The 22,455-nt window shown below is 41.2% G+C and overlaps 3 long non-coding RNA genes across 4 annotated transcripts; 2 read left to right on the top strand and 1 right to left on the bottom strand.

The window, feature by feature from the left end:
- The first annotated feature begins 1,925 nt into the window (after positions 1 to 1,925).
- On the top strand, positions 1,926 to 17,479 carry LOC116803111. Its single transcript, XR_004363393.1, has 3 exons — positions 1,926 to 2,454; positions 2,511 to 2,599; positions 16,753 to 17,479. It is a non-coding gene; the product is annotated as an uncharacterized LOC116803111 (long non-coding RNA).
- Positions 3,703 to 6,110, top strand: LOC116803135. The gene is made up of 2 exons (XR_004363410.1): positions 3,703 to 4,223; positions 4,299 to 6,110. It is a non-coding gene; the product is annotated as an uncharacterized LOC116803135 (long non-coding RNA).
- LOC116803120 lies at positions 7,254 to 9,734 on the bottom strand. 2 transcript variants are annotated; one of them, XR_004363400.1, is made up of 2 exons: positions 9,637 to 9,734; positions 7,254 to 7,776 (listed from the first exon to the last, which is right to left on the bottom strand). It is a non-coding gene; the product is annotated as an uncharacterized LOC116803120 (long non-coding RNA). The 2 variants fall into 2 exon arrangements; XR_004363403.1 differs by lacking the exon at positions 9,637 to 9,734 and adding an exon at positions 9,495 to 9,580.
- Positions 17,480 to 22,455: the final 4,976 nt, after the last annotated feature.

Raw genomic sequence — 22,455 nt, 5'->3', positions numbered from 1 at the left:
GGGCCAGGGAATTTTCCTTTATGCCGGCCAGCGACGGAAAATAATAATTCCCGACATTGCCAACTGAACAGCGGAACGGGCTTTTCCATCAAAGAGGAATTTTCCCTATAAATAGACGGGCTCCCAACGCCCATGGGAATGGGAATCTGACTCTGAAACTGGTCCGGAAAATGCGATGAATAGTTGGCGGAAATTCGGCTTAAATTTGATGCAAGAGTTGAAGACAGGTGTGTGGCATGGCAGGTCTTGATAAATTCAGTTATATAATGGTGTCATGCGAATAGCGTTTAATACAGAAATAACCAGTATTTCCGTAGAAAATTATTTGCTTAGTGCTTTTGCTCAAGATATTCGTGGAATTTCCCGCTTAAATTGATTTTTCTAAATAATTTAATTTGAATAATGGTGAAATTATAGTTCGGTTATATATGTTACTCTTTATAATCATTGCTTAGTACCCATCTACATCTACTGACTTTAAAAAGCTTTAGTATCGATTTCAGCTAAATACGAATATCATTAACGTAACCTTTGACATCGAGTTAATAGTATCGCTAGCGTATAATTATATATATATCGTTTATTTCTGTTTTTATTATTAAATAATGCATGAGCACAAAGTGCTTTTGAATGGGTTTCACTATATGTATATTACCTTTCACCTTCTCAAGTATATTGGTGTATGGGTTTTCTGACTTGCCCTGCCAAAAAGCCAAAGAGAAAAGAAAGGAATGGGTCAATTGGGTTTACTCCTCAGCAATTTCTTCGACCATTTGTGGTTAAGGAAATCTAGGTATATATATGTATCCATGTGGCCTGCTCCGGATTGAGCTAACGTTTTTGTCTTTGTTGCCAATTGTGCTGGCCCAGCGAAAAGGTGGCAAGCAATTGGACCTGGTAATTGGAAAATAAGTTGAAAATGCGTATGTAAACGAGACAAGGAGGACACTTGGGTCTTTGAACCAAAGGAATCCAATCTATTTCTTGACGTTTATTAGTGTTGTGGAAAACCACGGATAAAATTCAACTATGCTTGCATAAAATGTACATATATGCCAAAATAATTTATTTAAAATATTCACACGAATGTTTTCGGCGCCCACAAATGAAATGCTGCGAATAATTTATCTGTGCATTTCTCAGACTTAAATTCTATATTAATCACGAAACTATATTTCGGATGGGCAGACTTAAAATGGCCATAAATCGAGCACAGCATTCCGATGGCGATCAGGCATAAGGGACTAGATATATACGTATGTACATATATATATATTACCGCAAAATGCTGGCAGCTGTGTAAACAAATTCCGAGGGCAGAACACTCGGGGAAATAGAGTAGAAATGGTGACAGAGGTTGGACACTGGCACGCGTTAATTAAAAGTCTATTCATCAGTCTAGTAGGAGTAACGCCAACTTTTAAAGTGAGCTACCACCACCACCAGTGGGACAACTTTGCCAAGTGACAGGAGGGGGCCAGGCTGTGTGCAAAGATTGATTTATCTGTGGCCTGTTACGTTACCAGTTCACTACGCCCCTCTGAAAATGTTCCTCTCAAATTAACCATGTTGCATGTGAGCAACTCCCTCCAAAGTGATCGGAGTGGAACCCGTCGAAATTGCTGCCCGTTCGCAGTGGATAATTGTTACAATTCACTTTGGCTCCACTGCAATTGCTGTGTTGCATCATCAGACAGAACGCAGGCGGTGCACTTAAAAAAAAATCTTGATTGCCCTCATAGTATTTTCAAATAATTGAGGTCTAATTTGGGGCTCAAAAACAATAGGGTAATGGCGAACAATCCTTTAAAAAACCCATATTATAGACACCAATTTATTTGGTTTATTTTGTTTTTTTTTTTATAGTATAGTTTTTAAATAATAAACTATAAAACAAATTATTTGTTTGGAATGTTTTTCTTCATTTCAATATAAATGGTTTCCGTTTCGAAAATGTTCTTCATTAGCTAATTGAATTGTATGTGTAACCACATTTCCGAATTTTTAGTGTAGCAATTCTAATTATTTATTAACATTGGAATTGTTAGCATTGGATATTGATAAACACCAGCGGATTCTCCTGTTCTCGTTCGTTTCTGAATGTCGGTCTGGGCCCGCGATTTGGATGCAGCTGAGTCAGCTCGAGTTTTGAATTCATTTTCCGACTGGCTGCACACACAAAGCGACAGAACCACCCACCGCCCACTCCACCCGAAAATCCATGCCCCCCAACCACCCACTTTCCAGCGAATGCATTCGATGTTCGTAAACCTTTTTGTGGCCGCAACTTTTACGAGCCATTCGAATGCAGCGGTCCAGACTGGAGACCCCTCGCATTCGAATATGTGCAATTATTTCAGTGAATTTACTGGTAATTGGATGAAGCGTTGACGGGACCAGCGGAGTGATCTGGAGCACGATAAATGAACAAAAGCTCCGTCGAGCAGCTGATAAGTATGTACAGATGAGTAAATTAATTATATGCAAATTCATCCGAAGTGAGCTCGCAGTTAATGCGAAAGTTTCTCCCGGCGTGCCTGGATCTAGATATAGAATCGAGTATCTTTCGATCATTATAGATGTTCCCTGCTAATTCCCGGTGAGTAATAGCCAGCAAATGAATCCAGACATACACGTACAGCATATACATACGTATACACACATAAAATTACTCATAATATGCTAAATAAAAGTCAAGAAAATCAGCTTAAAATACTTGGCGTATATCTCAGAAAAATATAAAATGAACCGCATATTTTGTCTGGAATATTTCTCCTGAACATTTTTGTTTATTTAAAAAAATGGTATAGCGCATATAGATGAAGAGGCCAGAAAATGTTAAGGACAAAGAAATAAATTTTAAAATTTAATTCCACATTTACCGAAATAAAAAAAACTACATTTGAAGCAATTTAAAAAGATCAGGGACTCATATATCACTTGAAATCGTTTATTTTACCAGTTCCACATAATTGTATTATCAGTTCCATAAACTGAAATTTTATTGGCCAAACGTTATTAACAAATTAGTAGGCGAGGGGCCAAACAAACAATGGACAATGTAGTACAAACTATTGTATACCCAGCATGTCAGCGGGGCGCCTGGTAATGGAGGCAAGAAATGCTTTCAAGTATTCTCACGCGTGGAAATTAGTGTGATAATTTATTTTAAATTATACATTTCATTTCAATTCGACCGTTGATATAATTTCATTTGATTAGGTTACGGTTTGATCGAATTGAATTAACTTACATTGTTGTTAGCAATTCATGCATTTAATAATAGCAATTTTCTAAGGGCAAGTTCGCATTAGCTGGTTTTACCTAATAATGGATGGGGGCTTCAAAGTTTTCTATCCATTCTATATAAGGTGCAAAGTTATTTGAGCTGTACTTTAAAGTTCGACTAAACACTGATTAGAGAGCACATAAAACTATATTTTCAGAGCTTGTGTCGTAGAGATTTGATAATTATTGTGTAAACTTTTGTCTGGTTTGTCAAGTTTGTTTTTGTCTGGCGAATGGCTTTTAATTGATGGGCAAAACTTGTTGCCAGTCTGTCAGTTGGATATTCAATCACTTAGCCGAAATATTTTGCTCGCACTGCGCCTGCGTTAGCCAAAAAAAAAATAATAAAAGGAGTACGACTTGGGAAAGAGATGCCTTCCAAAAAATGACCAAAATTTTTGAGACCCACAATAATATTTGCAGCTCATGTGGGGCGTTTCTACTGTCATAACAGTCCTTCCCTTGGCCTCTCAAATTTTCCCATATTCCCTCACACCAAAACAGCAATCAAAATTTGTGACAATTACGTCAATTTCGCGTTGATTTTCCTTCATCTATCTGTATCTGTGGGAAACATCTCAACCGCTTGTGTGTATCCGTGCCGTTGTGTCGTTATGTATCTTTATCTGTATCTGTATCTGCAGCGCATCTCTTGGCCAGCCATTCAATTCATGCTCACACGTGTGTTTATTTTGCCCCGATTTCAGCGCGGGGGTGGCATGTCAGTCAAAAATCGAGGGGCCAAGTAGGAAACTTGTGAATTCGTGTGGGCTGTATTTAGTGTTACGGCATTTGTGGCATTGGCTTTTGGTTGTTATGCCACACAGATATTTCACTCCTTTTGAGTGCCATTAAATAATAAAACAAATTTTAATTCATTTACATATTAGCGAATGAGGAGGCATCATAGTATTTTCTACTAATGACATTTTGCGGTGAGTGATGAACATGTTTTCATACACTTTGATATTTCAATTTGATTTCACTTTGTTTCAATTATTTTTATTAAGTGACTGCGGTTGTAATCTGAAAGTTCTCTGGTCCAAAATAACCATGACCATCCATCAATCAATGGTACAATTTCAATCCATTCGTCCGTTCCGACTTTAGTTAACAGGTCTTATCTGCGGACACAGGCCATCAGAGTGCTGAATCATGCTCAACGTTAATGTAAATGCAAATAATTATTTTCGCAGTTGGGAAGCGAGGGGGAAAATTACCAGGTAGGCAATGATCGAGTAATTAAGGAATGTGGCCGAAAGCAATAGCAACAAGCAAAGCGAAAGCAGACAAATGTCGTAGAGCAATTTACAATTGTTTACCCTCCGTCGGGCCAACAGCCGAGGAATCCAAACGATTTGGGACGGGTCTTGGATCGATTTTAATGATAGAATATGACAGGCGAGTCGGATAATTTGCTATTGCTTTGGTCCAATCAAAAGGTCAATCAAGTCAGCAGGGTGAACTGTGGTCAACCTGTGGGAATCGAGAACTTGGAGTTTATAAAATTGATGTGGGGTCTATTAACCTCGTGAAAATCAAACAACAGATACGGAGTACCCAAAACAACTTAAGATTTTCGTTGAACTGCGATAGCGTGCTTAATTAGAAGCGATGTTAACACGCGACTGAGTGCGGCGATATGCCCACACATTCTCCGGATATCTAATTGTATCTGCGTATTTCGCAAATTGAGATAAAAGCCCGGCACACACGGCGTATGAGTGTTTTTCTTTTTTCTCAGTGAGTACGCAGCCAGCGAAATAACACCCCGCCCCGTTGGATGTCGCCATAATTGCCGCGGGCATCGAGATCGCTCCATGAAATTGCGGAGCGGAGTAAGAAAAAAAAGCAGTAAACGTGTTTGGCCCCTAATTTGATTTGCTCGGCTTTGCGCGCTGCTTCGATTTAATTGAGCAACTTGGATTTGTGTTACCTCGGAATGCGTCTTCACTTCGGGCGTTCGGCGGATGAGCTCATGGCGTTCCACCGATTGCCGGGGGAAACATATTCCGAATGTCCGTTAATTATCGACATTTGATTGATTGGCAACGGCGGCGCATGGCTTTAAATTTCTAGATAGATGGAATAGTTTTCTCACTACTAAACCATACCCATCCAATCATCAAATCAAATTCGATTGCATTTTCATACGTCAGAGGACTTAAACCCATTGAACCGCATGAGAGCCACTAATATTGACAGCGTCAACAGCGGAGACAGTAGCAACAAAAAGGAAGCTGAACACAAGAACAATAATAATAATAATAATAACAATAATAACATGCCACTCCAAACGCGTCAATGGCATCAAAATATGCGTAGAACTTAACTTAAATGAAATAAATATTCGGGCAAAAAAAGAAGCACACCGATATATGGAGAGCCTGCTAATCAGACATTCTAGTGGTTAATGTATGGCTAGAAATTCAGTTTGTTTACGATTTCTCTTTCAGCTTGGCTAGGCTAATAATCGGCCGATTATAAACATGTATAAAAACGGATTTCTCAATACATATTTATTTTTGTGAATTTTCTATTTATATATTGTATTGTATATAGTTATCAAAGACATTTTATGTGTAACTTTAATTAGTTAAAATAAGCTAATAAGGTAATGATATCATCTAATTAATTTATAAGTTTACATGTTATTTACTTACCTTATTTATGCTTGATGTACTTTCCTTTATATAAATTCTTAATTTTAAACTAGTGCCTGTCAAGGCTTATTAATTAGATACACTTTACCTCTACCCGTACTCAAGCCCTTTGGAAATTAGTTTTCAGATTAAACCCATTCATTCATAGTCCTTAATCAATATGCTCGAACTTTGCCTACATTATGGGCGAATTTTAATAACTTTCCACCGTGTTCGGAATCAAACTGGGTAAAGTTTGCTAATTACACATAGCCAAACTCGAAAGCTGTTAGCCTGCCAGCTAACTGGGCTAACTGAGGCGATCCCTTCGAGAAATTCGGTGGCAAAGGGTGGCCCACTCGATTACTATTCAGGCTTGAAAAGCCTCCAGAACGGAATGGTTGAGTGGGCTGAGTGGGTGGTTCGTTGGCCGAGTTGAGTTAAGCTGCCTTGGCCTGCGCTTTTTTGTAACCTTCTGGGAGGCTTGCTTTCCGCTTCGGTGGTCTTCGATTTCGACTTCGGATTCTGCATCCACATCCACATCCGCAGCTGCTTCAATTTTCCGTGCCGAGAACTTGGCTAACAAATGAAGCGAAAGCTGAACTTTGGCCGCCTGCAGTTTTATTCGATTCACGCACAGGTGGGCGTGGAGGTGTCCGGATGAATAATGGCATTCCGAATGTGCGTGGGCGGCGAGGGGGCGTGGCAGTCGAGGGGACGATAAATCAATGAGCGAGAATCCGCTAGGAATGGAGAGTGCCACCATTGGCGCATACTTAATTAAGTCAATTATTCTAAAGCGTTTCAATATGCTTCGCCTGGCAACACGGGGCGTATGCGTAATATGGCCCCACCATTGACGCCTTTTTGCCAGTTACCCTGCCTGTCAGTCAGCTACCCGGCAAAGGACACACCTTTGAATCCTTGACCAGTCGACCGTTGTTATCCCTTTTGTGTTCGATTGCGAGTCCTATATCCTTGAAACATAATACAAGTGCGCAAAAAACGCCAAAGCAAAGAAGTTGATAAGAGGTTAAAAGGATAAAAAGAAAGAAAATATATTAAAAGGTGTATTTCCTTTTAAAAAATATTACCTATTCGCATGCAACATAAAATTGTATTGCATTATTTATGTTTTCACAATAAATATTATATAATTAATCTTCTCTTCATTTAATGAAAAAATTTTGAAATAATTTAGTTCGTTAAAAAGTATTAATGAAATGCCTGCTACATGTATGGTTTCGGAGCTCATTTTGCAGTTTTTGATGTTTTCCCCCGCTGCTCACTTTTTTTTCTCCGGCATATGCCTCGCATAAATAATAATGTTGCAATTATTTATTTCTATCGCATTTTATGGACCGCAACATGGCGTTCGCTGAGTGCGCTCCAGCAGAGCTAGCAAAAAAAAAAAAATTATAAGCTCAGCCATAAAATCGAACAATAAATGGCCTTCGAAAAATAGGAGGCAGCCATGGATCCACCTTATTGATCTGAGATGCACCGAATTATCCGCTTGAGGACCCGAAAATTCTCCGATTTTTTTTGATTTTTCCGCCAGGCAGAATGGTTCTCCTCTCCGTTTGACTGCAATTTATCAGCTTCAGAGCAATCTAATGGCCATAGCCGGATAATAAGCACATCCGAAATTTGCATATCAGCCCACTGTGGGGCAGCAACAACGGTAGGCGTCGGTGCTGGCGCTTGGCAGCTGCGCTAATCTGCCCCAAAAGTATCACGCCCACCCCCAAGGGGGGCGGAATATCAAGCGCGACAGGGTGCCTGCTTATGTGGGTGGCGGTTTTCAGGGGGGCGGTTGGGGAAGGTCGCTCGCCGAATGAATGGGCTGCAAAAAAAGAAAAACACAAGCCATAGGAAGGTCGGGAGACAAGCATTTCCGTTACTGGGTATACTGGTGAAAATGCGCAGCAAATGAATCGAAAATGCAAATGTAACTAAACCGTAAGAAAAGTGGCAAGGAAATGAGGTGAAGCATTCGGTTAGCTGGGGAAACCCAGAGGAAAATTGTTTTTCAGCATGGACCAGAACCACACATCATAGTTCGGTTCAAAACCGAAAACCCCAAGGCGTTAATTGGGTTTATTCGTAAATTTCTTTTTGTTTAACAAAAAGTTTTCCATTCGAGTGTGTGTGTATGAGTGGTGAGTGCTTTTTGTTCGAGTGCTGTTGCTGTTGTTGCTGTAATTCGGCTGCCATTTGCATTTCCAATTCCACTTTCGTTGGCTGCCCCACTGCCGTTGTTGTTGACAGTAAAAATCGAAATCAATAAAACGAAAATTGATGCTTTCAGCCGTAAAACAAAAAACGGAAATTGAAATGTGGTAAAATGACTGAAGGACCAGAGCCACAGTCACGGCTTAACCGGCTCAAACAAATCCGGTGGGCGGTGAAATTACATTCAGGGCCAACTACGGCTGAATTTATTACATCTTCTTCGTATTTGCACAGCAAGCAAGCAAACAAACATGGGATTCGATTACCAACTACGCCGAATGTCAAAGGTTCCATGGCCGTAATTAAAACCATATGTCTTTATCGGCAGATACCATCAATTTGTGATTATTCTCAATTAAAATTCAATCAGTCACCAGCAGCCGCAAAGCAAGTTTAATAATTTCAACGCCCGCAGCTCGAAATCCGAGCAGCCAAACTATTCAGCGACGCCCACAACAAACAATCATATCTTAGGCCGAATATATAATATACATATCTACATATATGCTCGTCTGTTTGCCGGTGTATGATGCCATTTGTTTGCTCAAGATTAGATTAAATGTAGCGCCGTCTACTGCTTAGAATTGCTTAAAAAAGGCGAAAGGAAAACAACACTGGGCAGCCTCGATTTGGAATATCATAAACAAGCATGAAAAATGTTCACATTTCAAAAGTGACTTATACTTATTATTTTCAATGTCCAGCACATAAAAATAAAATAAAAAATTTAGTTTATTTGCGAAAACAATGTCGAAATCATTACTATTTATGTTAGTTGAATTTTTGAAAAAAATGATAAAAAACACATAAAAACTATATTTTTGAATTTTTTTTTTTATGAGAGGTGAATAAGACTTACTATGGCCACAAATTATTTCAAAACTTTTTCAGCACTTAATTGTCTCCCTATTTTTCTTTGCTTTATTTTGGTAAATTTTGCCTCGAGAACTCTGTACTTATTTGTATATTACTCGGCCGTCTGTGTGTGTTTATCTAAAAGTGTCTAGATAGCTTGCTCTAGTTTCATTAATCCCCGGACATTATTTGGAAAGCGATTGTATCGTCAACCTAATTTAGCCGAATTGAAAGCCAAAGTGCGCTGCATTTTCTGAAAGTTGTTGCCACATTCCGATAAAACGCCCACTTGAGTTCGCCAACTTCTTCTCGTTGCCATGGAATCACCCAAAAAGAGAGTGTCTGAAGTTTTGATATTTCGAATGCTGAATTCTGTGGGCAGTGACACAAAAACCGATTCGAATATTTCAACACTGGAAATGCGTAACTTGCAACTTGCCAAAAATGGCGACGTGGCGTTGAGCTCAGACTTACAGCTACGCGTTCTCGCATTCGCGAGATACATTTAAACTGGCTTTGTGCACAAATTTACGATGACGACTCGTTGTTGTTGTTGCCTCACTCAATATTATTTTTATTTAATTTCTTTGCTTTTTTGATCTTTTTTTGCACTCACTCAACTTTTTTGTATGGGTTTTTGGCATATTTTTGGTGCTCATAAATTAATATGACGCTCACGTTGGCTTGGGAGACGTGTACCATTGTATGAGCGACCACCATATCTATAGATATATATCACATTTTTTTTTATTGTTCAGATTTGAGTTGTTTCTGTTGCTGCTGTTGTGCGCTGGCACGCAGAGTGGGCATGTAGTCAAACATCCCTGCGGATGACAAGAATGTTTGCGTTGAGATGCCCACCCACAGAACGATTCCAGCTCTGATTCCGTCCCACTCTATAAATCTAATCTGCGTGCCCATTGTGCCCATATGCTAAGTGAATACAAACTGCTCGTAATTAGGGAACGGTAGCTAGTTCGGTTGTTACTGCGCCACATAAAAGTAGAAATAATAAAACTTAATCGTACGTACATCAAATTGAGCGTCAAATGAATTTGTACAGAAAATCAAATTTAAATTGCGGGGGAAATGCTTTATGAATGCGGGTTTCCCCCGCGCCCTCTCGAAACCCCCGCCATTCCATGGGCGTAAAGAGTTGAGTACACTCGCTTGTTGTCATTCCAAATTGGAAGTGTGAATTGCTAATGGAAATTACTTTGGCCAAATGACAGCTAACAATGGCCGGGTAATAACTGAAAGGTGAGCGCAGAACACAACTGTCAGTTGGATCTAAAAATATTTTGAAATTCCCTATAAGCTGTCACTTCTAGTATACCCCTTACTTTTAGTCACAAGGCTTCCGTCTTTCACAGATATCTCTAATCGAGCCACCTTCCGATTAGCTACATTCCAATCAAGGCAGCTTATCTGTTCGTGATTGGCACGGTTCCTGCCAGCGGGTGCCCACTGTAATAAATAGTGCCCGAAATGGCACTCAAGTGTCGGCCACTTAATAACGAATTTCTGGCTGCCCGAACAAGTCGTGCACTTTAAGAGATGTTTGCAAAAAGAAAGTGAAAGAGCGCAAAGGTCAGCCGTGGGGGGAAATTCAATATGAAAAGCGGCGATGTCGTGCTGGGTTACAGCATTTTCAGAAGGGCTTCCCATCTGCATTTTCCTCCTTTCACTGACTATTTATTCGTTCTTTTTGTTTTGTTTGCTGCTCTTCATAACTGTTGCATATATAAATGCGAACCATTGCGTATACTCAATTAATTGAGACAAATTACCCATACGCCGGGTGGGTGAATGACTGTCGAGAGTTCAATTCAGTTTGAATTGAAGTGTTTTACTTTGGTTTTTTTTATTGCATTGTCTGGTTACCAACCAAATGGAAATGGAAATTTCGCCATAATAACTTTAATTTGCCCCAATCGATCCAATGGCAATTATTATTAGATTTCGTTTCGTTTTGTTTGATTCTGATTCTGATTTCTGCTCCCATTCGGCAGCACCTTGAACCACATTATTCGCGAAAGTGTCCCTACGATGAATCTGCCGCTGGAGCAGGCAGTTCTCAAACTGTCGTGGCGTTCAATCAAACAATCAAACTCGGCTCGCAATAAGATACATATATAAGACTGTCTGTTGTCTGAACCGGAGTCCCCGACTTGGGCACGCCATCATCATCATCTTCCCCCCGAAATCGCCTAGGAGTTTGTTTCGGTCTTGACTCCGTTCAGGTTCTGTTCGGTAGGCAGGTACATCTGTATATATACTTGTATTTTTGTGCACGCCACTTTATGTAAGCATTAAAACTAGCGCCTGTCGAGTACACAAGGTAGACAGAAAAAAACTAAAGTTATACTAATGTTGGATACTTGTATAAATAAATAATTAACTACTTTGAAAATGATGCATAGGACATCTTCATTTGGCCAATAGTTCTCTATTGCTTTATATTTTAAAATACATTTTACAAGTTTTTGAAATTATGATATTTCTTTTTTTTTCGTGCACAAGACAGCTAGACATTCGCAAAGACACAAATACAGCTGCATGGTGTAGATACATTTGTATCTACACGTAGCCATGCCATGCTGTTATTTTTTGTGCAACTTTTGGCTTTGTTGTTGTTTAATGCAGCCGTTGTTGGTGTTGCTGTTATTGCAATTTGCGAATATTTGTTACAAGGTCAATTCGTTAAACGAAAAGTGCGAACAAAAAACGCAAGCAATATATATATTTTTTTCATACACATCAGTATGTGAGATAAACCGAGCTGATCCGGAATCGCCGCTCACCACATAGAACTGTATTGTATTTTGAAAAATACATTCTACCCCCCCAAAGAAAGTTCAATTAACGGACTAATTTGAATTGGATTTCGTTAAACTGAAACCGAGTTGTTGCGCCGGCTGGGGGGCACTTTGCATGTATCTTCTATGGTGCTGCCTTTGATGCTGTGATGTGGCCAACAGCTGCAACCATTTTGGCCAACCATCCCATTTCTCGGCTGGCGAAGAGCAACAATGAGATGAAAATTTACAAATTGAATTTGCTGTCAGCTGCCAGGATGGATGGTTGACGCAAATGACTTCTGGTCCCTTGTCCCTCCCTGCCGCCCATCCGATGGGGAAATTAATTTTTGCGGCCCAATTCGTTTCGTTTTTGGGACCCTGGCACTAAGTGCACCGGAGGATTTAAATGCTACCCCTCCACATTAGATGCAAATGGGGGCCAAATCCGTCGGTTAGTGGACAATTCAGCTGCTCTGCTCACAATGCGTTTACGTTGGCGGCGACTAATTTCTCCGATAATTGCTTGACCAGGCCATAAGATGCAAATGTATCTGACGCTCACAGCTGTTGCTGCCTGTGATGCGATGACATAATCGAGTGCACAGCCAGCACATGTGCCGACGCATCGTATCTGTGTATCTGAATGGCCACTTTGTAATTTCTATCGGTCGGTGGCAGGCGTGTTAATGGAACTTTGAAAAGCGAAAGAAACTGAACCGAGACCTCTCTACACGTATGGTTCTGGTTGCAAGCGATTTATTTGTTATTTGTGCATTTATTGAGTTTATCAGATATTTGCTTATAATATCAAACTATATTTTCCATTCGCCTTTACATATTGTTCATCTTAATTGTGTTACTTTTGTATATAGCTAACAATAGCTTTTTTACCAGCTAATCAATATGAATGCGTACTGACTGAATATGGGGCACGATGTAGTGACTACGGCTTAAAGCGCTTGTGTTTCCGTCTCTTTTTTCGTGGCACGCTTCGATTACCGCACTCGGAGGCGGCTGGTTAAGCCACAAAAGCATTTCTGCAGCTTTTTCTGAGCTGGGTGCTGCCGGGTACGCCCCCTCCCCCCGTGTGGACGCCCACGCCCTTCACCTGAGCATCTAAATACCTCGGCCTGGCCAAGGGTTAACTCCAATGACGTCAATGGCGGCGGCGTTTGTCAAACGCACTCAGGGGAATGGGGAGGGGAGGAGGGGTGGGTTTACAAGGGTTTAAGAGGGCGTGCTGCTGACACATTGCAACATGCAACAAGCGGGCTCAACAACACAAAAAGCCGAAGCTGCAAAAATTCAGCCATGCTGAAAGTTTCTGTTGACGTCGTCGACAACATAGTTGGCAGTTTTGTTGATGCTGCTGCTGCGGCTGTTGCTGCTGCTGCTGCTGCTGTTTCTGATGCAGCTGCTGGTTAAGGGTCAGCGAAGAGGGACGAGTGCAGTCGATGGTGGGCAGGTCAGCCGAAAGTAAAAACTTGTTCCCTTTGGCTGGCCCCAAAATGTTCGTGCTCCAGTGACTGGCTGATGGCTTGTTGCAACGCTTAATGGGCCAACTTTGCCGCAGACAATTTTCCCTCTTGCGAATGAGTTTATTAATTTCATTTCAGCACCGAAAGTCGCTCTTTCGGCGCTTTTTCAACAACAGAGAAAATGGAAATCCTGCCGATGGAGTCGAAATCGGATTATGTGCATTGGTCCACGTCCTTTTGTTGAGTTAACCCTTAAACAAAATGGCCATACGATTAAAGTGAATTAAAGTACCGCGGAATTTAAAATATTTATGTCTATATATTAAAAGAATTCATTTCTACTTATATTGATTATAAATATTTACATAAAACATTCTTTTCTACTGAGTTACACAAATTTTTGGGTACATAAACACAACTATTTCTTCCAAAAAAAAATAAGCATTAAAAATATTTACATTTAGTTTTGATAAAGCTAGCTTTATTTTTACTTAAATAAACTACATTAAACTTTAAACTGGAATTCCAAATACCTAAAATAGATTGGCACTCCATCGGACTTTTGGTTTATTTTTGGGTTTCTCTCGCGCTTACCAAGTACTAATGGAATACCCTCCCCTGTTTTTTTCGCATCCTTTGAGTACGCAATTAGTTGCGCATTTCACTGGTCCTCCTCCCATTCCGTTGGCCATCTTTGTTCCTATGGCAGCTGTATTTCCGCAGAAAACGAGCTGGCTTGTTTATGCCACGCCCCCTCAGCTTTTTAGGGACTGCAGCCTCATTTCGGCCATTTATAGCGCGCGTTTCACGTAATATGCGTCTTTCATTTGCTTTTTATTTTTGGCACTAAGCAAATTCCCCCAAACCATTGACAGACGTTGCCTGCTTTCGGGCTGCGACGCATTTGAGCGTTTTTTGATAAAACGTCATGACCATGGTCAGCAAACAAAAAAAAAGGAACCACAAATGGAGGCGAGGGTTAGAATTGAAGCAGGATGGTGGATGCGGGTGTGCTTAGGGGCCAAGGCCATAATTGTCCTTGAATTCCCCTCCACAGACAACGGACAAGCGGAAAAAAAACGATTTTTGGCAAATGCCAAACATTCAAACTATTCGCTGTCCATATTCGCAGCCTTGGAATATTCGCACAAACGTATTGAAAAGCAATCATGGCCAAGATATAGGGCCAGTTGGCAGCACAGGGTCAGTGAGCGGGATGGCCATCTTGGCTGGCCAATTGGCCGTTTGCAAATGATTCGGCAAATTGAGTGGAGAGCGTTCCGCGGCAGAGAAGATTATACCAGTTGGTCCTGGCATTGCTTTAAATTGATTTGGAAATTCAATTAATTAATACAGAACAGGAAATGGGCACATACATTTGCATAACTCACAGATATCCTTCGCAATATTCGTTTCTTTGCTCATCCAAGATTTAGCTGTCTTTCATTTGTCATTCGAGACCATTCCCTTTGGCGGTTTTCCATCCAAAATTGTTTTATTTGTTTTATGAGGGCCAAAAAAAGTTGTCCCCAACCTTATGGACCCTGCGTTTGCATCACATTTTTGTGGCATTTCTTCCCTGTCTGTGTTTTCCTTTTGCGTCGCGTCTGCTGACCAAAATTTTCCTGCCTCTACACACCCGGGGTTCGAGGTGATTTCTCAAAACCTCATGATGACGGGACGACTATGGTCCCATTAGCATGTCCTTTTCTATACACTTTTAAGGGTTTGATTTTATTCTGTTATATATTTAGCTTTAGTTTATCCTTGTTATTTGGTAAGCACAAGAAGTTTCCTTTTCACAACAAGAAATTCGTATAAAATGGTTTTAGGATCCGCACTTAACACTTAACTTAAGTTGTTGTGTTTTATTTACTTTTAATTAAATCGATTGCACTATAATAAAAGTGCTTTCTCCTATACATTTGTCTAGATAGCAATGATTGCTCTTTTTTATTCATTTACTCACAAACTCATTGATTGTTCTTCAAGAGTACTATTACAAATTCAATCTCTGTTTGCATTAATCTCATGGATTTCTGCATTTTTAAGGGCATCGCCGCCTCGTGTACTTCAATGCTTATTTATAACATTTCCATAATTGTGGGAACGCATTTGAAATGGCTCGCAGTCTGTTTGTGGCTCGCACTTTTCCCCGCGCTCTTACCCGATTTTTCTCTGCTCCTTTTAGCCGTCTGTGTTTGTTGGCCAACACGTGTCAAGGATTAGGGGTTGGCCTGCGGCTGGACTGCTGCTGCCCTGGGTCTGCTTCATTAGCGTGTGTCCATCGGGACTTGAACCCAGCCCCGCATAATTTGCCCCAACTTTAACCCTTCAATGGGGCAGTGAATGGGGTGGAGGAGCGGGCCAGTCAAGCGTTTTATCGGCTCGGACCAACAGTCACAAAAAAGGCTTAAGGGCTGCACAGACCGCAGCTACCAATGATGCATCGTCATGGAGCCATCCAGCCAGCCAGCCAGCCAGCCAGTCAGCCTCCTTGCTCTCCTGCCAGCTTTTCAAGTCCGGAGGCTCCAATCCTGACTGGCATGCGTTCGCATGGTTCACTGGCATATCCGTTTTCGATGCACTCAGAAAAATGCATTACAAGTCATTGAAACTAGTTTTTATTACTAAATATGTGTATATAGTTTTGAAATCGGTTATAATATAATAATAAATAATATTTATAAAAGAATAAATATCTATGTATTGTAGTTAAAGCAACAACAATCAGATTGATGATTTATTTTGGTAATATTATATTTTTGGCAGTGCACTTGCAACGTCAGTTGCTTTCAGACCTAGCCCCATCCCGCATCCCTATCCTCATTTGACTTACCTTGAGCCCTCGTCGTCCTGCCTGCAGCAGTTGATCATTTCTGCTCGACTGCAGCCATTGCCAAGGATATAATTCCATTTATTCGCAACTTTTTCCGTTTCCTTTTAGGCGCTGCCTCCACTTTCCTTTTGGCAAGCTTTAAGTTTATCCTTTTATGTAAGCATTTTTCTACAGCGACTGTGTGATTTATTTGGGCCGAGTTTTGTTTTCCACCAAATTGATTTCTGTAAGTTATGACGGTTACTTTGGTTTTTTATGGTTTTTGCCAGGCGAAGTACCATTCCCAATATCCCTGCGATTGATTTACGCAAAGATTTCGTGCAATCTATGGGTCTACGGATATTTATGCGATGGGCTAATAATCGGACTCAAAGTATCTTACCTAAATGATGGCATATGCCAAACCCAACTAAGCCACTCTCCATTTCGTTCATTTATTTCTTTTGCCAGACTTTAGTCTTACTTTTGCTTAAGCAAGAGCTCCTTCATTCGCTTTCATATTTTGTAATTTCACGAGATCATAAAAACTTATTGCCACACTAAGAGCACAGAAAGTTTTGCTGGCTAAAAATAAATCCACTTGGTAAATTTGTTTGTTTGTGGCATCCCATTAGGCTCGTTTTGTCCTAATATCAATTACCAGGACGGGAGCCAGTCATAACCAGGATCCCGTCGCGTGAAGGCCGTAAAAAGAGGGAGAGAAGCCTACAAACTGGAGGGCAGCAGTGCACAAAGGACATCGGGAGCCGCCGCCGAGATGGAGCAGTGGCAAGTGGTGGAGAAAAGCCATTAATGGCCCAAGAGGCGCCTCACTTCTGGGCCAATCATGTGTGGCTAAGTCCTAGGTGACACCAGCAGCTAATAGAACAATGCGAAGCCTCTGATGGACTGGAGACGGGGATTTACAGGGATGGAGGCAAACTCGAGGCCCGAATGCCACATGGCCATGCTCCGGGCATTTCTCGTTTTGTCCGGACTCAATTGAGCCCGAATCAATCAGCCATCAACCTTGAGCTAACGATGAGCTGGTGAACATGCGTCGCCCTTTCGGCACTCGGAGCTCGACATCAATTAGGAAATGCAATTTCAGGTTTCGATGACTGTTCGGGTGTGTGTGCGGGCCAAGGATTTCGGTGGTCCTCGCTGGACCCTGAACTGGCAATAAATTTAAACAAAACCAATTTTGTGTCGCAAAAAGTTTGTCACCCAACAGAAGGGAACTTTGAACAGGACTATGAATTATTGAGTCGATTGCAGGACACACAAAAATAAATAAAATGTACAAAGGACAAATGAAAAATTCCGTTCCCGAAAATGGAAATTGTTGGATATTACGAAATAAAGGCTATAGGTCAAATTAAATTGGTGTTTCCATGTATTTGCTTCGAGATAAAAAACGATTAGTGATTAAATTCCACGTATCTGTCCTGTCATTACTTACATACATCCTTATAATAGTTATTTTCCTGTTCTAATATTATGATTTTTCCTTTTTTTAGTCTCGCAATTTTCAGCTTTGGATTTTAAAGAAAGGTCAAAAGGTGCAGGGTACTAAAAGCTGTCTCTGACAACCTGGGCGAATTTGTCACTTTTTATTTGCCTTAGCTTTGCGTATACGCAATGTTGAAGCTGCAGCCGCCAGAGGCAAGTCAGCGTGAAGTCAGCGTGGCAAGAAAATTCTACATGCATGTACGAGTACAGTAGAATTTCACTCGTTACTTCGACAATATTGATTTTTGTCACGAAAATATGAAAGCATATGAAACAGAAACCATTTTAAGAAAAGTAATATAATAAAATGTGCAACTGTATATGTTATAGTTTCAGTATCCTAGTCAACTTCTTGGATTTTAAAAATATTGATGCTCATGCGATTGGTTCCAAGGAAGCTCCACTGTACCTGCTCGATGAAACTGAGCTGACAAAGGAAATGTGCGTGGCAAGCGGGTGTCTAAGCTGCGGCACGTTTCGCAGAGAGCTCTAACTAGCAGGAGTCCGTGCCCCTCATGGATCCTTTGTATGGAAGTGCGAGGCTGCCAAATCAGCAAGGCAAAGCAATCGCAGGCACTGAACGCTGGAGACAACCATAAAACGCCTGGCAAAGGTCACGAACACAACCTTTTAGCTGCTATTTCAGTGCAGAAATTTATTTTCCCTCGCTCGCTTGGGGCTCCCTCCCATTTTCCCTACCCCCAGCCCTCGCCTTCCATCTCCATCCATTTTCCGCGCCACGCATCAGCGATTTTCACTCACCACTGATAGTTGGCACCGCAGCGGAGAAAGCAGAAAGAGCGGCGAAAGTGAAAAGTGAAGGTGTGGGCCGATGCGAAGGTGAAGTGCCTCCGAAAAGTAGCTGGCAACTCTGGCCAAGGACGCCGCTCGCGTGGATACTTTAAAGAGCAAGCCCGCCTCAAAGGATAGCTATCCTCCTATATGCTCAGGTTTGATTAGCCACTCTCTGGGATCTGAGATCTCAAAAACATGAAAATTACTTTCAAATTACGGTCCTTTGTGGTCCCTACAGTTTTTATGACAAGTTTTTAAACACAAGCTTGTGGAACGTATGTACAGTTAGAAGTGAGTTACTACATTACTGAAACTACATTCATATATATAAAAAATTCGTATCCATTTATTGGTACATATAAAATCTAGATGCCAATGTTTAGGCAAGAGATATTATTTGTAAAAAAAGTTTGAGTACCCTTTTTGGTACGGCATAAATATGCCCCAAAATAGAGCAGTGTTATCCAGGATACGGAACATTGATCAGCTAATCCCAACTAATGAAAACCCGCTCAAACGTTAAATTGAAGGAAACTTTGAGCGAAAGGGTCGGCACCTTAGAAGCAAAAGCCACACAAGCATTTCAAAACTTAAATAAACGAATTTAAAGCTCCAGCACAGATATCTGTCATTATGAGTTGCCTATATATCTCCTGTGGTCGGGGAAATGGGAATACGTGTCTGGCATTCTCAAGGTTGGATTTTAATGCTTTCTCATCACACCAAAGGCGCCGATGTCTATATATATATATATTCATACATATACATGACACGATAATGTTGGTAAGCCCTATGCAAATATCAGAATGATAATAACGCACTTCGAACTGAAGGACCTTGGGATGCGGCTGGCTTGCAAATGGAGAAACGGATATGAAGCCGAGCTTCTGCTGTGCCCTTCATTTGGAATAATATTTAAATAGTTTGGCAAATGCAAAGCCATCAAGTACTGTATACCATATACCCAGCACAGAAACAATAAGGGGGGTGTATGAAATGTGCTCGTGTTTGCGTTCTTGTGATTTATGACTTTCTGCACAAATATTTTCTCATTCATGTTTTTATTTTGGGCTATTTTTGCACGCAACCCAAAATGGGGGATCTAAGTATGTATAAGACACAATTTGGGTAATAGACAGGACATCAAGGTGGCGCCAGATTTAAGGGACACAAAATGTGAAATACAATGGTATGCGATAGCAAACCTTTTGCGACACCATGAGCACGTAGCCATAAATCTAGCACGAAACACAATGAGGAAAGGACTCGCAAACCTTCACCCCATTAAATTTCGAACACCTGAACCGCAGGCGATTTGTTTCGACTGAAATTGAGTATTTTCGACTGAATCTTAAATGTTTTACTTTACATTTGGCACATTACGTTTAATGGCGTATATTTATTTTAAGACATTCCACCCTTACTTTTTGCCCGGCCGGATAAAAACAGTTGCCTACTTCTAGGCGGTGCTCATAATCGCTTAACTTATTCCATCTGCGAGAAAATGGTATGGGACGTTGCGGGTGCCTTCCAATAAACGCTTCCCAACTTTGGCCAACGATGTGCGAATGTTGGAGTGGAGTGGGCGGAGTGGGTGGATTGGTTGGATTGGGTTCCAGGTACAGAAGGTTGCTTCCTTCGCCATCTTGGGGACCCTTTTTGGGCTTTGTGTGCCGCGTTCGCTCTGCCATAAAAGTCTCGTAATCATTACGAGCCAGCCAGCTGTTTTCCCTGCCACGCGCAGCATCCGAAACAAAACAAAAAGTGCTACAAAAAAAGAAAAAAAAGAACTCAAAGCAGCAAGGAAAAATCAGGCAAAAGGAAATGGCGCTGGCAGGAAAATAAGGAAAAAACATTGCTGCCTCCGATGGCTGAAGTTCGTTTCGTTGCGAGCGATTTCGGAGCTTAGCCTTGACTCGCTTACGGCGGACACTGAGAGAAATAAATGCATTCAACAGTACATTTTACTTAAGCATAAGGGAAAATTAAAAGCCCAGTTGGGCTGTGTTGCAACTGTGAAAAATATGTGAAGTAGAAACTAATATATAGATTGCTTAAAAAAACAACTCGAAAATGTATAATAATTTTTGATGGTCCCTCAGGATGAAATTCAAAATCGGTTAAGTCAGGTAGAGCGGCTTAGTCGGGCTTAGTCTTTCTCTGACGCGAGATAAATATTTTCTCACAGTGTAGAAGAGCGCGCATACGCAATGTGGGCGTGGAGCGCCATCTTGACGACGCCTGTTGTCACTGGCTTGGGTGTCTAATCTTATCTGTTACTTTCGGCTGCCGCTCCCGTGCGTTCGTGTGTGTGTGTGTATCTGGCTGTATGTGAGTGTGTCCTGGGTCGCCTCCTCAAAGTCATTTAAAATTGTTGTGCACAGAATGTGCGAGGAGAGGGGCAGGATTAGGGGCAGTGGGGAGCATTCCTTACTTTTGCCTCCATCACAAACAGCACAGAATTCCTCCTAATTTGGTCCACGCGACTTTTATGACTTTTGTGCGGCACCAGTTTGCCATTCAATTTCACTTTCTGCAGGAGATTTATCATTAAAAAGGGAAAAGGAATTGACTTTGGCTTTTGGCTTTGTAATTCGCCATTGATTCATATTTTTATACACCTTTTAATGCGTATTCTTGACTCTGCACGTAAAGTGCTAATAATAAAGGCTATTTTTAGTTTCCAGATCGTGTGAATTTCCTTTAAAGACATACAGACTTTTAAGGATTTGCTTAAGGAAATCGGGAAAAGCTAATAATATCATACGCTCATTACCGAGAATTGAGAACGAAGAGTGTGCCAAAACTGACGTGTTTACCCGCTAATCAATAATTTTGCCAAAGGAACTGCCCACAGTGCCATCTAGGACCGCATCCTTCAAAGGCCCTGATGCATTCACACCACTTCACAGCTCATTAGACAGGAAAAGCTGTCGGTTCCAGGGAAAGCAGTCGACTCTGTTTTTCTGCGAATGCAGCCTTTGAAATGCTTAAAAATAACAATATGAAGGCAACTCGAATCGTTGGGCAATTGATTAATTCGGCGTTATTAATGTTCCAGCTATTTTTATCTCAGATGTGGCAGCTGGAAATTGGGAAATGGAGCTGAGCTGTTCCTAAAAGTCCATCGAGGGCCACGTCTGCCTGTCAACCAGGAGGACACATATGATGTCTCAATGGAATGGAGGGCGATAATGTGAATGGGCCATGGAAATATATTTCCCTTACAACTCAGCACTCGAGGCTGTTGTCAATTTCCGCTCTCGTTCTTTTGCCACCTCGCAGTTTCCTTTTCCTCATCGATTGCCTGGCTGTCTGTCTCTATGTCTTTCTGAGTGCGGAAAACTCTTGCACGTGTACAGCTTCTGGCAGAAAAATCAATTAACTTAAATTAATTCCACAAATCCAAAAGTTCCCCTTTTGCCAGCCCATCTGTACGTTTGCCGCCCCCCAGATCACCTCACTTCGCCAGCCTTCACATGAGCTTAGCATTGTAAATTTGTTTGCCAGACTTTGTCTAAGCTCATTGGCTGAGAGCTTTGGCTGCTGTAATACCAAATGTTCCGACAATTTAATTTGCATTTTATGCGCCAATCGATTGGATAGACCGGGATGTCGGAATCAGGCGCTTGGCTTTCGCATAATATGCTGGGGGCTTAGGCCAGCTCGATTCAATTGCCACATGTGGCCTAGGCAAGTGGATACCTTGGTGGGAGGTGAACCCATCCTTCAATGAACCCATGTAATGTAAAGAATGTTCAAAGGTTGTGGCGCAGTAACAACTCAAAGACAATTTATTTGTTTTTGTGGAAACAAAATGGTTGATTACGCTCTTGTAGCAATCGAAATATATTTATATTTCGTATGTCAAATTGTAAATAGCAAAAAAATCCACTGTCACAATTGTATTCCCTTCGAAAAATAAAAATTCCCCCTAAATGGCGTCGATTGAGCCCGTCAAAGTAGACAAATGGTAATTAGGCCAACACCCCAGGCTGCTGATCTGCAATACGCACATTTGGTCCTGACCA

This window comes from Drosophila sechellia, chromosome 2L, assembly GCF_004382195.2.
Source record: "Drosophila sechellia strain sech25 chromosome 2L, ASM438219v1, whole genome shotgun sequence".
Classification (NCBI taxonomy): Eukaryota; Metazoa; Arthropoda; class Insecta; order Diptera; family Drosophilidae; genus Drosophila; species Drosophila sechellia.
The sequence above is the reverse complement of the archived record's forward strand: the minus strand, read 5'-3'. Positions and strand labels throughout refer to the sequence as shown.